The sequence below is a fragment of the Rhinoderma darwinii genome, chromosome 13 (assembly GCF_050947455.1).
Source record: "Rhinoderma darwinii isolate aRhiDar2 chromosome 13, aRhiDar2.hap1, whole genome shotgun sequence".
NCBI lineage: Eukaryota > Metazoa > Chordata > Amphibia > Anura > Rhinodermatidae > Rhinoderma > Rhinoderma darwinii.
The window spans coordinates 29,049,400-29,060,850 of record NC_134699.1 but is presented as its reverse complement, the minus strand read 5'-3'; the positions used below and the strand labels follow the sequence as shown (position 1 = coordinate 29,060,850).

Here is an 11,451-nt window from a genome sequence, read left to right as displayed (position 1 = left end):
CCAGTAGATTAAAGGCCTATGTACTGTGCAGAAATCGGTTTGTCTTGGTTCTTGTATTTGCACTACAAAATATATTAAAAAATCATCCATCTTCCATACCAACCCATTAACCAATTATCAATTCATAATTACACAAATAAAATGTTGAGATATATCAATCTGCAAAGTTTTACAAAACCATTTCTTAGACTCGGGGTGTCTATTGGAGCCATTGCCTGTGAATGGAGAAGACTTGGAAGAGTGCAAGTTTTCCAAAAAGGGCCCATCTGCCAAAACTACTGCAACAACTCATCTAGGAAGTCACAAAAATTCTCAGAAAAACATGTAAAGAATTGCAGGCTTCTCTAGCCTCAGCTAAAGTCATGGTTTATAGCCCACATTAAGTGGACAATATAAGATTCATGAGAGAGATGTAATATAAAATCCACTACCGGACAGGGGTGTGTGACCTGTACGGTCATACAGGGCATCTCAGCCACCTCTGCTGAATGGGAGCCACATTGGTCACTGTATGGTGCTATTTACGTGGCACGGTAATGTATATTTTTTGCTCTGTATAGTGGTGGCAATGTATAGCACTGTTTTTAGGCAACTGTATGGAAGTGTTATTTCGGCAACATACTGTATGGTGCTTATAGTTAGGTACTGTATGGTATGGTTATTTGTACATGTATTTGTGCACCGAATAACAGCACACTATATGGAGAGAGGGTTGCCAACAGAAGGTACCCCACATAGCAACATCCAAGGTAACTCAACAGTAAAGTAGCAAAAGAAAATGCTTGCAGTGAGGCTCAAATCCTGGACCTTAATCCTTTCAGGACCAGACTAATTTTTAATTTTACGCTTTTGTTTTTTCCTCCCCTCCTTCAAAAAGTCCTAACTCTTATTTTTTCATTGACACAGCCACGAGGGCTTCATTTTTACGGTACAAGTTGTACTTTCTAACAGTACTATTTAATATTATGTCCGATGTACTGGGAAGCTGTAAAAAAATTCAGAATGGGGAGGAATTGGAAAAAAACAGCATTCCTGCCATTTTCTTATGGGTTTATTTTTTACGGTGTTCAATGTTCGATGAAAATGACATATTACCTTTATTCTGTGGGTCTGTACGATCACGATAATACCAAACTTGCTTATAGTTTTTGTTATGTTTTTGTAAACAAAAATTTTTTTGCATCGCCATATTGTGACCCCATAACTTTTTTATATTTCTGCATACAGAGCTGTGTAAGGCGTTTTTATTAATACCATTTGGGGGAATGTCTGGCATTTTGATCACTTTTTATTAGATTTTTTGTGGGAGTCGAAGTGGCAAAAAAGCGGATTCGGCCATTTTGACCTTTTTTACCCACTTACAACTTTCACCGTATTGGATAAATATTTTTATAGTTCGGGCATTTTTTGACGAGGGGATACCTAATGTGTTTGTTTATTTTTTTTTATATGTGATCTAGGGAAAGGGGGGTGATTTGAATTTTTATATATTTTTATATTTTATTTTATTTTGCCCCCCCTAGGGGGCTTGAACCTGTGATAATTAGATTGCTTATGCCATAGACTGCAATATAACAATATTGCAGTCTGTGGCAAAATTAGTGCATTGCTATTGAGACCTGCCACAGGCAATCTTCCTATTGCAGGGCTGGGAGCGTTCACTAGCTCACAGCTGCTATAGGAATATACTGGCTCCCGCGATCTCGCCGCACAGGAAGCCGGTGACCGGTCCCGAAACGAAAGGGGCAGTAAAAAACCCTCAGATGCCGATGGTCACATCTGACATTGGTATCTGAGGGGTTAAATGCTTGCGATCAGAATTGCAAGCATTGCCGCTGGGACCCTGCTGTGCAACACAGCAGAGACCCAGCGGCTATGGTGCCCACTCTGCTTCTAAGCGAGCGCCATTTTTAAAAACCCTTTCCCAACGTAAATAGGCATATTAGTGACGTGAAAAATAATGTTGCTCTCTAAGTCACACAACGGTCTTAAAACGGTTGTCCACGGACGGACAACTAATGACCTATCCACAGCATAGGCCATCACTTAATGTTCTGTGGGGGTCTGACACCCAGACCTTGAATCGATCAGCTGCTCCAGCTGCCTCCGGATACCGGATGTCTATGCCGGAGACATATGGCTCTGGTTACGGAATAGCGGCCGAGCTGCAGTACTGCAGCTCTGCACTCATTCAAGTGCAGTAGTCGGATCCATCTGCTACCTGCTCCGACTACTGCATACCCTGCATAACATCCAGCGCCTGGATGCAGCCCGGAGCAACTGATCGATGCAGGGTCTGGGTGTCGGACCCCCACTGATTATATACTGATGGCCTATCCTTTGGATAGCTCATCAGTTGTCCGTGCGTGGACAATCCCTTTAACTACCTCATGGAAGTCATAGAAAATGTTGTGAGAGCAACACCTAAGGCATGTGATTTCTCTCGACCCCTATTAGGGAGCGACTGTTGTGGTTTTGCGGGGTTGAATTGCATAGAAGTTGCAGACAACTGCAAGTCTGGTCCACTGCACCATTGGGTTGCACGTATTGCATGACTCAATTCTGGGCCGTGGACTGAGATATAATAGCACAGCTCCTGCCCTGCGCCAAGACAGGGCAGAAGGGGTTGTATTGCCCGAACCTCTGGACCACTAGCACATCCTTATCCTTAGGCTATTTATATAAAAGCAAAAAGTGGAACTCAGTCCTTGTTCCTTCCCAGCCAGACCGTCATAGATGTATCTTATATAGGTGTTCATGTATCACTGTGCAGAACACATATATCGCTTTATTTTTACATCAGACATAGACTTCTATGCACCAGTTCTTCCGCAGAGGCGATTTTCTCATTAATACGTTGTTTGCCTCTGCAGCAGGAAAGCAGTTTAATAATGCATGCTTACTTTATTTCAACACAGACTATAACATCTGCATTTTTACAATTACCGAGGACAGGTGGATGTGAATAATTTTGTTGGAGGAAATTAATAGAGACAGCAGCATAATGGATTTATTTTAAAACGGCTGTTGAGCTCGGAAAGTGCCATTTAAGAACACTCAATGGTTCATACTCCATAAACTGGCTTCTGTTTTGTTAGGAATGTGCTGGCGCCATTCATGTCAATAAAGACCCACCGGGCTGATACATATCACAGCATTGTTTAATCCCTTTTTATGGATTATGCGGCTGCAGTAACTTCTATTTCCCCAAAAATAAAACCTACATAAATCTGTCAGAATAAGAAGCTTACGAAAATATGTTTGGGTTTCACATTGCTCTTTTCTCAGGTTGTTGAAACAAACATAAAAAAATTGAGACATTTTATAGCACTTTTAAATTATTGAACTTTTAGTTGATACGAGGTGGATGCGGTTCTAATTCCATCCATCTTTGGACTGAAAATAATTGAGGCGAGGCAGAGCCGGTCTTTGGAGCTTATATTAATGCAGCCATTGCAGCATAAAACATACTGCACATCTATGATATCTTACAGAATCCTGGCCATGATGCACCCGTTCTGATCGTAAAAGGTGCACCGATTAACTGAGCGGTAAGTGCAAGCAAGAAATATCTAGCTTAGCGAGTGTATAAAAAAAGTCACTATTTTTATTGTAAACAATTGTGCATTATAAACTTGTACAAATCCGGAGCCCTTCAGTGTAAGATCATTAAAGTAGAAGCATAATAATGAAGTTCTCCCACAAGCATGTCTGAGGATTAGTCACAAAAGCATAAACCTATAGAGACAGCCATACAGTCCAAGTTTGCCTTATCCCTCATTTTAATGGGTGGGAGGACCAGTGCCAGGACCCCCTCGTCATAGGCCCTAGAATATTAGTGTAACGGTCGTGGACCGTCGCTTCCTCATACCTCCCGACGGCCGTGACCGCAGACCTCTCTCTTCTTGCCTGCATCTCCCTCCCAGGAGACACCAGCACACACGTCCACACCACTCTGCGATTTCCTCTAGGGTGCACACGCGCTCATCCCTGGCCTTAAAAGGCCAGTGCGCGCACATGCATTTACTTATCCCATTATCCCTAGATCACCCTGGACTATAAAAAGTGCTCTTCCCTTCTACTCCTTGCCTGAGTGTTGTTGTTGTATTCCCATGTTAGTCTTGGCAAATGATCCCTTAGTGTTATCCTGTTCCCTGTGTTCCCTTATCCTGCTTCCTGTATCCCGTGCAGTGTTTGTTCCTGTGCCTTATCTAGTGTTAGAGTCGTGTTGTGTCATCTGCCACGCCTGCTGTAATATACCACATCTCGTTTCATCCGCCACGTCTGGTGTCATCCGTCACATCTGGCGTCCTCTGCCATATCAAAACCCAAGAGTACGTGTAAGAGTCTAGACCGTAGCAAAGACTCTGCTACTGTCTAGACTCTTACAAGTACTCTTGCGCTAAGGACTTTGCATAGACATTATAGACTGGTGTTTGGCCAGCTGTTACTCCGCTACGGCGGTGCGGCCTAGTGGGTCTACATACCCACAGATTGTGACAATTAGCAAACAAGCAAACAACCTAAGGATAACGGAAGGAGCATCAAATGAAACCAACTTCAGCATCACCAGATTAGATCTCAGTTACTTATTCACTGGTTTCTCATTCAAAGGAAATGTTTTGTTTTTTACTGGTTTCTGTAACTATTGACTGAGGTGCCTTTAGGAGAAAAAAAAGGTTTAAAGCAGCCTGGAAACAGAAATGGTCATCAATGTGTGTGATTTAGAGGGTTAAATTACTTTGGACCACTGATCTGACACTGCTGTCACATAGAGAGGAAGGGATGTGAATTCAGTTGAGCCCAGGCATGCCCAAAGTGGTTCTGGGCATAAAAGCTGGCATCCAAATAGTCAGATGGCCACTTTTTACTATTTTGAATACGTTATGCGTGTTGTCAAAAGGTTTAATACCCTTGGGCTACTGATCTCACACTATTGGCACACAGAGAGCGATGCCCCACATTAAATTCAGTTAAGTGCGTGCTCTAATGCATGAAAGCTGGCATCAAAATGGGCAGACGGCTACTTTTTACTGATTTTAACAAGTAACAGGTATTTTCAAGGGGTTAAATGACTTTGGGGCACTGATTTAACACTGCTGGCACACAGAAAGGGATGCACCGACATCAAATTCAGTGGAGTATCTTTTATGATGGACTAGCTGAACATCAGAGTCCAGGAAAAGGAGTAAAAAATGCAACTCCAGAAATATTACAAACTATTCTAAAACCTGGGAATTAAGCCAGGACATACTGAGGGAGGTTTATTAATAGTATAAAACTACAACAGGCAGGCAAAAACTGCGCCAAATCTATCACTATGGTGCATGCTGTATGATAAATTTGGTGCATCTTGCTAGATTTTCTATAAAATTTTCCTTACGCCACGCATGACTGGCATACTTTACATAATTTACGCCTTTGACGCCACTTTTTCCGCACAATTTTTGCCAGAATTCTGGTGGATTTTGCATTTACTAAATTTTTCCTATAATTTTTGTTTGTCAAAATGACATCATGCTTGCCGACTTAAAACACATAAAGATTCATTCCAAATAAAAGCTTTCTGTTCATGTGGATAGTAGAATCTTAACAAAGATGTCAACTTTAAAAATCACAATTTTTTTCTGAGCAAAAGGAAATAATAATTCACAACAAATAACGAATCGTTGGGAGCATCTGCATTGCTTTCATTTATGTTTTTATATCTAAACGACCATTTTTTCAAGATGATTCTCGACAAACACTTAGAACTTATAAATGTCTGGATCCACTTTAAAGCGGATCTGTCACTTCTTTATACTGCCCTGCCTGAGAGCAGCATAAAGTGACAGACAAGCGGACTTCAGCGTGCTGTCACTTACTTAGTAATGTTCAGTAATATAGGAGAATTTAGACTATATACTTATGGCCAGCGATGCAGCCAATGCGTCCAAGTATATTCGTATGTTCATGCTCCCCCCGCCTCCCCCTACTGATTGACACTTGTCTCCCTATGCACAGTAATAGGGTAAAAACTCAATCAGCGGGGGCAGGCGGGAGAAGCATGAACATACGAATATACTTGGACTCATTGGCTGCATCGCTGGCCGCGCGCTGCAAGTATAAAATCAACATTTTGTAAACCACCGTACATTACTAAATACATGGCAGCACACTGAAATCAGCTTGTCTGTCACAGACAGGGCAATATAAAGAAGTGACAGATCCGCTTTAATATACTATGCGAAATTAGTTGCCCAAAGTCATTTACCCTTTTAAAAAACCTGTTACCTTCCCAATTTACTGCCATGTTTCCTGCCCAGAACCCCTTTGGGCCACCCTGGATTCAAATTAATTTGATGTTGGTCATCCCTGTGTGTGTGCCAGAAGTGTGAGATCAGTGGCCCAAGTCCTTTAACCCTTGAAATCACACTCTTGGTTGTCCACTTCTTTGCCAATAATTTCTGTTTTCAGGCTGTCAACTTTATTCTTCTCAGGGCCCCTCAGTCAATGTAAATTATTATTAAGAGAAGTTCTCCATAGTTACTGAGCCAGAAAAAACTATTTTTTTTCATTCCGAATCAGAAATCATCTTCAGCGTTGTCAGACGGAATAGGTTTTAACCCTTGCTATGGGGCCTCCTGCCCTGGATGTACCCGCTGGTTAGTCAGGACTGTAACATTTTGCATCAGAGTCAAAATACAAGTTCGTTCTAATTTCTTGGCTGCTGCTCGAAACTTGCCAGATAAGTAATCCCTGTTGTATCTCTGGTCATAGGTGTATTATAAAGCATTACGCGCTATTCTCCATTTTGTGTATGTTTTGTTTAGTGGTCCCAAGGTGTAAACTTATATAATCTTGTAATCTGTAGCCAAAGCATTTGCTCGGGAACATCTCTCCCCCGTGTGTTTCTAGCATGGAAAGTTTAGACATTACTCTTATTAAAATGTGCCCCTCTGCTATGCAGTATTATAGATACCCTTAATAATTCTGCTATACCCTGCTTATAAATCTTGGCTGCCAACATGCCAGTCTTGATGTATCATACCTCTTCTACAGTCCGTCTGTCAGAGCGGAGATCCTTTAATGTTTAATCATCTCCAGCTGTTCTAGCTATAGAGGTCTCCTCCGAAAGAACTGCCGTTTACTTACTGAAGTCTGGTTTCCAGAAGAAAAGACAATGATTTTGCATGTCTAGGTGTCAGCAGGTGGTTTATGAGCTTGAACGTTAATGTTTTCTGAAAATCTTTGTAAATTATTTATGCTGTATCCACACATTGTTTCCAGACTTCAGTTCTGTTGTTGCTCAATGCCTTTAAAAGTCCAAATTCTATCACTGCAATGGAAAAATGGACTCTACGTGGATTTTAGGAATATAAATTTCTCTCAAACCAGTTGAAAGCCACAGCGGATGTAGTCTACATGGTTTTCAACGATCCATAAATTCATGGGCGGTCAAGCAAAAAAGGAGGAGACTTTGGGACAGTGGGGGCAATTTATTAAAGGTGTTCTCCAGGTATTTTGTATTGCTGGCGTATCTTTAGGATAGGCTGTCAATATCAGATCGGTGGGTGTCCGACTCCCTGGACCCCGCCGATCAGCTGACTGAAGGGGTTGCTTCAGTGTTTACCAGCACAGCGCTGTAGACATCCGTAGAGGCTGTGCCTAGGATTGCAGCTCAGTCCCATTCACTTGAATGGGACCGGAACGGTAATCTTAGGCACAGTCGCTACGAAAGTGTACAGTGCTGCGCCTGTAAACTGGCTTCGGTGCTGAATGCTGTGGCTCCATTAATCTGCTGATCGGTGGGGGGGCTGGGAGTCAATCCCCCACCGATCTGTTATTGATGGCCTATCCTAAGTATAGGTCATTAATAAAGAATTCCCAGAGAACCCCTTTAAGACTGGCATTTCATATGTCTGTCTTCATCTACAGAAAGTTGAAGTAAGATGCACCTCATTTATTAAGAGGCACACACTTCTTTATAAATGAAGAGCATAGCTGGCCGTCTGTGCACCATAAAACCAAATCTACTCCAGCTATATAGATTATTTGGTGTAAATTATAGTAAAACAGAAAAGTCGCAACATTTTTGCACATAAATTGTGACCTTTCTATGGCAGAAGACTGGTGTACAGAGCTCCCCCCAATGCCCTTAATAAAAATATTTTTTTTTTTGGATGTGTCCACAATATTTTTGGAGCTGCGAGTGCTCGTGCAGATTGTGATAGGAATTTTCAGCATTTTGCAGTTCACAGTAAATGCTGCTAATCTGGTCATATCGTAGTATTTTTAATTTTCCAATTTGTCCTTAAAAAACAAATTGCCTTCCTGTGATTTCTAGGGTAAATTCTCCCCACCAAAAAAACCCCAAAAGAAGTTGGTCTACTTCCACTTATCAATGGATTACAGCTGAATGTCAATCACCTTCACTATGTTTAGTTTTGATAAATACATGTATGTATGTATATATATATAATTACTTTATAATGTTTGTGCTATTATTTCTAGGTCCCTTGTCCAATGGGTACAGAAAGTCACTGTATAAAATGACCAAGTATAAGCTTTCGGGCCAACCAATTTATCAGTATGCCTCATTGCCCTATTGAGATTTTTGATAAATGCCTTACAATAATTCATTTCAAAAGGTAAAGACCATTTTTTGTGAATATGTCTTAAGGTGCCACAACTAAGGGAACATTTTTTTTTCATATTCTATTATCATTATTCTTTCCCCAGTTAGATCCTTTTGGAACTGTTGTACCAGGGGGCTGAAAGTAGAAAACAATTTCTGACAGATCCACCTGTAAACAGAGACAGCTGAATTCTTGCTCATACCAACTAGAACAAGGAGAACAATCACTGGCCAATTGCTTACCTATAAATGCCTATGTTCTTTCCTGTTGCTTATATTTCGCCAACAAATGCTGTAGTGCTGCACAAAAATTGTATTAGTTGTATCCTGCTCGCAATGTTCCGGTATCCTGCTTCCTGTATCCTGTTGCTGTGTTTGTTCCTGAGCCTTAGCCTATTGTTGGAGTCGTGTGTGGATCATCTGCCATGCCTAGTAACATCTGCCAAGTCTGGTGTCATCTGCCACGTCTGGTGTCATCTGTGCCACGAACCATCTGTGCTAAAGCATCTGCTACACCTCGTGTCTGTCTGAACTCTTACAGGTACTTTTGTGCTAAAGACTTTCGCATAGACTGTGGCCAGCTGCTACGACAGAGCGGCCTAGTGGGTCCACATACCCCATGATCGTGACAACAGTAAAATCTTTGTCTTGTCATCTCCTCGTCCTTTGTGATGTAATGTATCAAGACAGTGTTTCGCCGTGGCGGTTACAGGATAGGATGTTAAATCATGAAGCAGGATTCCAAACAAAAAGAAGCCGGGGGCCCAAAAGACCAATGTCAAGGAAGGGAGCAGAATTGGACATGTAAGTATATTCTAAAGTTTATTATTTTACGTCCATAAAACCACCAGAAACCCCTATAAATAGCAACAAATGTGAAATGTAATCATTTCTTTTCTTTTACAGTTTTCTCTAACATTATCCCCTTGTTTTTCTCCCGTCGCTGACAGTGATGACCGGCATTGTAGGTACACTATGGTAATTGCGGCGAGTTTGTATTCATTAATGAATATTCTCTGCTCAGAAACGATTTTGCACGGTGTCACTTCCCAGAGAGCAACTCCCTATAAATATGGAGTAGATATCAACAACCATTTAAAAAAATATGTAATCCATATATTTCCATGATTTAAGCTGGCAAGCCGCAGTGAAGCTTCTGATATATATCTGATGTTTGTTTGCTGGGGACTAAAGCAATGACAGGAATAACAATTTTTTTCATCAAACATGTTTTACTTCCAAGTTGACAGCATTTCAATGCCTGATTATTTCCTTAGTGCTGATGCAAATATATATATTGTATTTATTATCTCTGAAACACATCTGTCCATCATTGAAAAAGAAGCAGTGTTCTATAGAGCAATACAGACTTTAGTGCACCTTTTGTGGCACTAAAACAGTGTCCAAAAACAATGGAAACTTTCGAGCATGGAAAATGTCTCTAAACTGCCTGAATGGGCCACTAAATTCCTATTTTGACCATCCCCTTTATTGAAAAAGAACCATCAAAGAACCATTGAAAAAGAAACATTGAGGCTGTGTTCACATGGCACCGTCAATTGGCTTTTTATTGCGAGTCGTAGCAAAAAACGCAAATTGACCATGAGGTGTGCAGAGCCTCCAAGGAGGTGAGCACATTTATAAATTGTGCCATAAGGAGGATTGAGATGGACTCTTAATTTGGCATTTTTTTAACTTTAGTACTTAAAGGGTAACTAAACTTTTAAAAAACTTTTGATATGTCATAGTGGCATGTCAGAAGCTTTGATCGGTGGAGACCACCACTGGTTGCTAAAATGAAGTGGCAGAAGTGATCAGATGAGTGCTGTGCCACTTCGTTTCTGATCGACCTTCCTTGGAAAGCCAATCGAGCAGTGTACGGGCTCAAAAGAAAGATCAAAACTTCTGATATGTCACTATGACATGTCAATTTCTTTTTAAACGTTTAGATACCCTTAGCTTTTGTTGTCATTTTAGTCACGCCTGCCCATGTTCTACAGCTAAGTGTTTATTACTTTTATGAAAGTCACGGTATTTTACATCTCATCATTTAGACTAGACCACAGTAGAATTTTAAATGCTGTTATGTTTCATGTGAATTAAACACTAAATCTGTTTACAATGCAGTATGTAACGCCTTCAATCTCGCTAAGTTTTATCCCAAAATGTTGGACTGAGTCTATAAATTCAAGACTATAAGCAAATATTAAATGTTCTTTGAACTGGAATGGAGCTTCCTCTTAGATTGTTTTATGGCTTCTTTTATATGTCAATTAGGTGCAACTGGAAAAAATAAAATAAAAGTGACTTCAGCCTCATGCACTCTTCCGTCACCGTTTTTCACAGATACGTGTGTCTGCGATTGGATCAGTGTGGTTCCCGTGTGTACTCCGTGTACACTTCCGTGTTTCTGTTTCCGAGCGCCACGCATGGTACTCACTGTCCAGGGTGCTGAAAGAATTATGATCAGTGCTGGATAGAGAAAAGGGGCTGCACTGATCAGCAGTAACTCTTTCAGCACCCTGGACAGTGACTACCGCTGGACAGTGAGTACCATGCGCGGCGCTCACAATATAGATTTCTAAGGTTTCCTTCAAATACCCCAACGCAGAAAAAAATGTGTTTATACTTACCCAGAACTCCCTGCTTCTTTCTCCAGTCCAGCCACCTGGGATGACGTTTCATCCCATGTGACCGCTGCAGCCAATCACAGGCTACAGCTGTCACATGGACTGCCGCATAATCCAGGGAGGTCGGACTGGATGTCAAAAGAGGTACGCGTCACCAAGACAACGGCAGGGGTACGTATGAACTGCTTTTTTTTCTATCGCTGT

At 41.2% G+C, this 11,451-nt stretch overlaps 1 long non-coding RNA gene across 2 annotated transcripts; it reads left to right on the top strand.

The window, feature by feature from the left end:
- Positions 1-3,358: 3,358 nt before the first annotated feature.
- LOC142665655 (uncharacterized) lies at positions 3,359-10,919 on the top strand. 2 transcript variants are annotated; one of them, XR_012851537.1, is made up of 4 exons: positions 3,359-3,551; positions 8,494-8,630; positions 8,722-9,421; positions 9,524-10,919. It is a non-coding gene; the product is annotated as an uncharacterized LOC142665655 (long non-coding RNA). The 2 variants fall into 2 exon arrangements; XR_012851536.1 differs by having other exon boundaries at positions 8,722-10,919.
- The last annotated feature ends 532 nt before the right edge of the window (positions 10,920-11,451 follow it).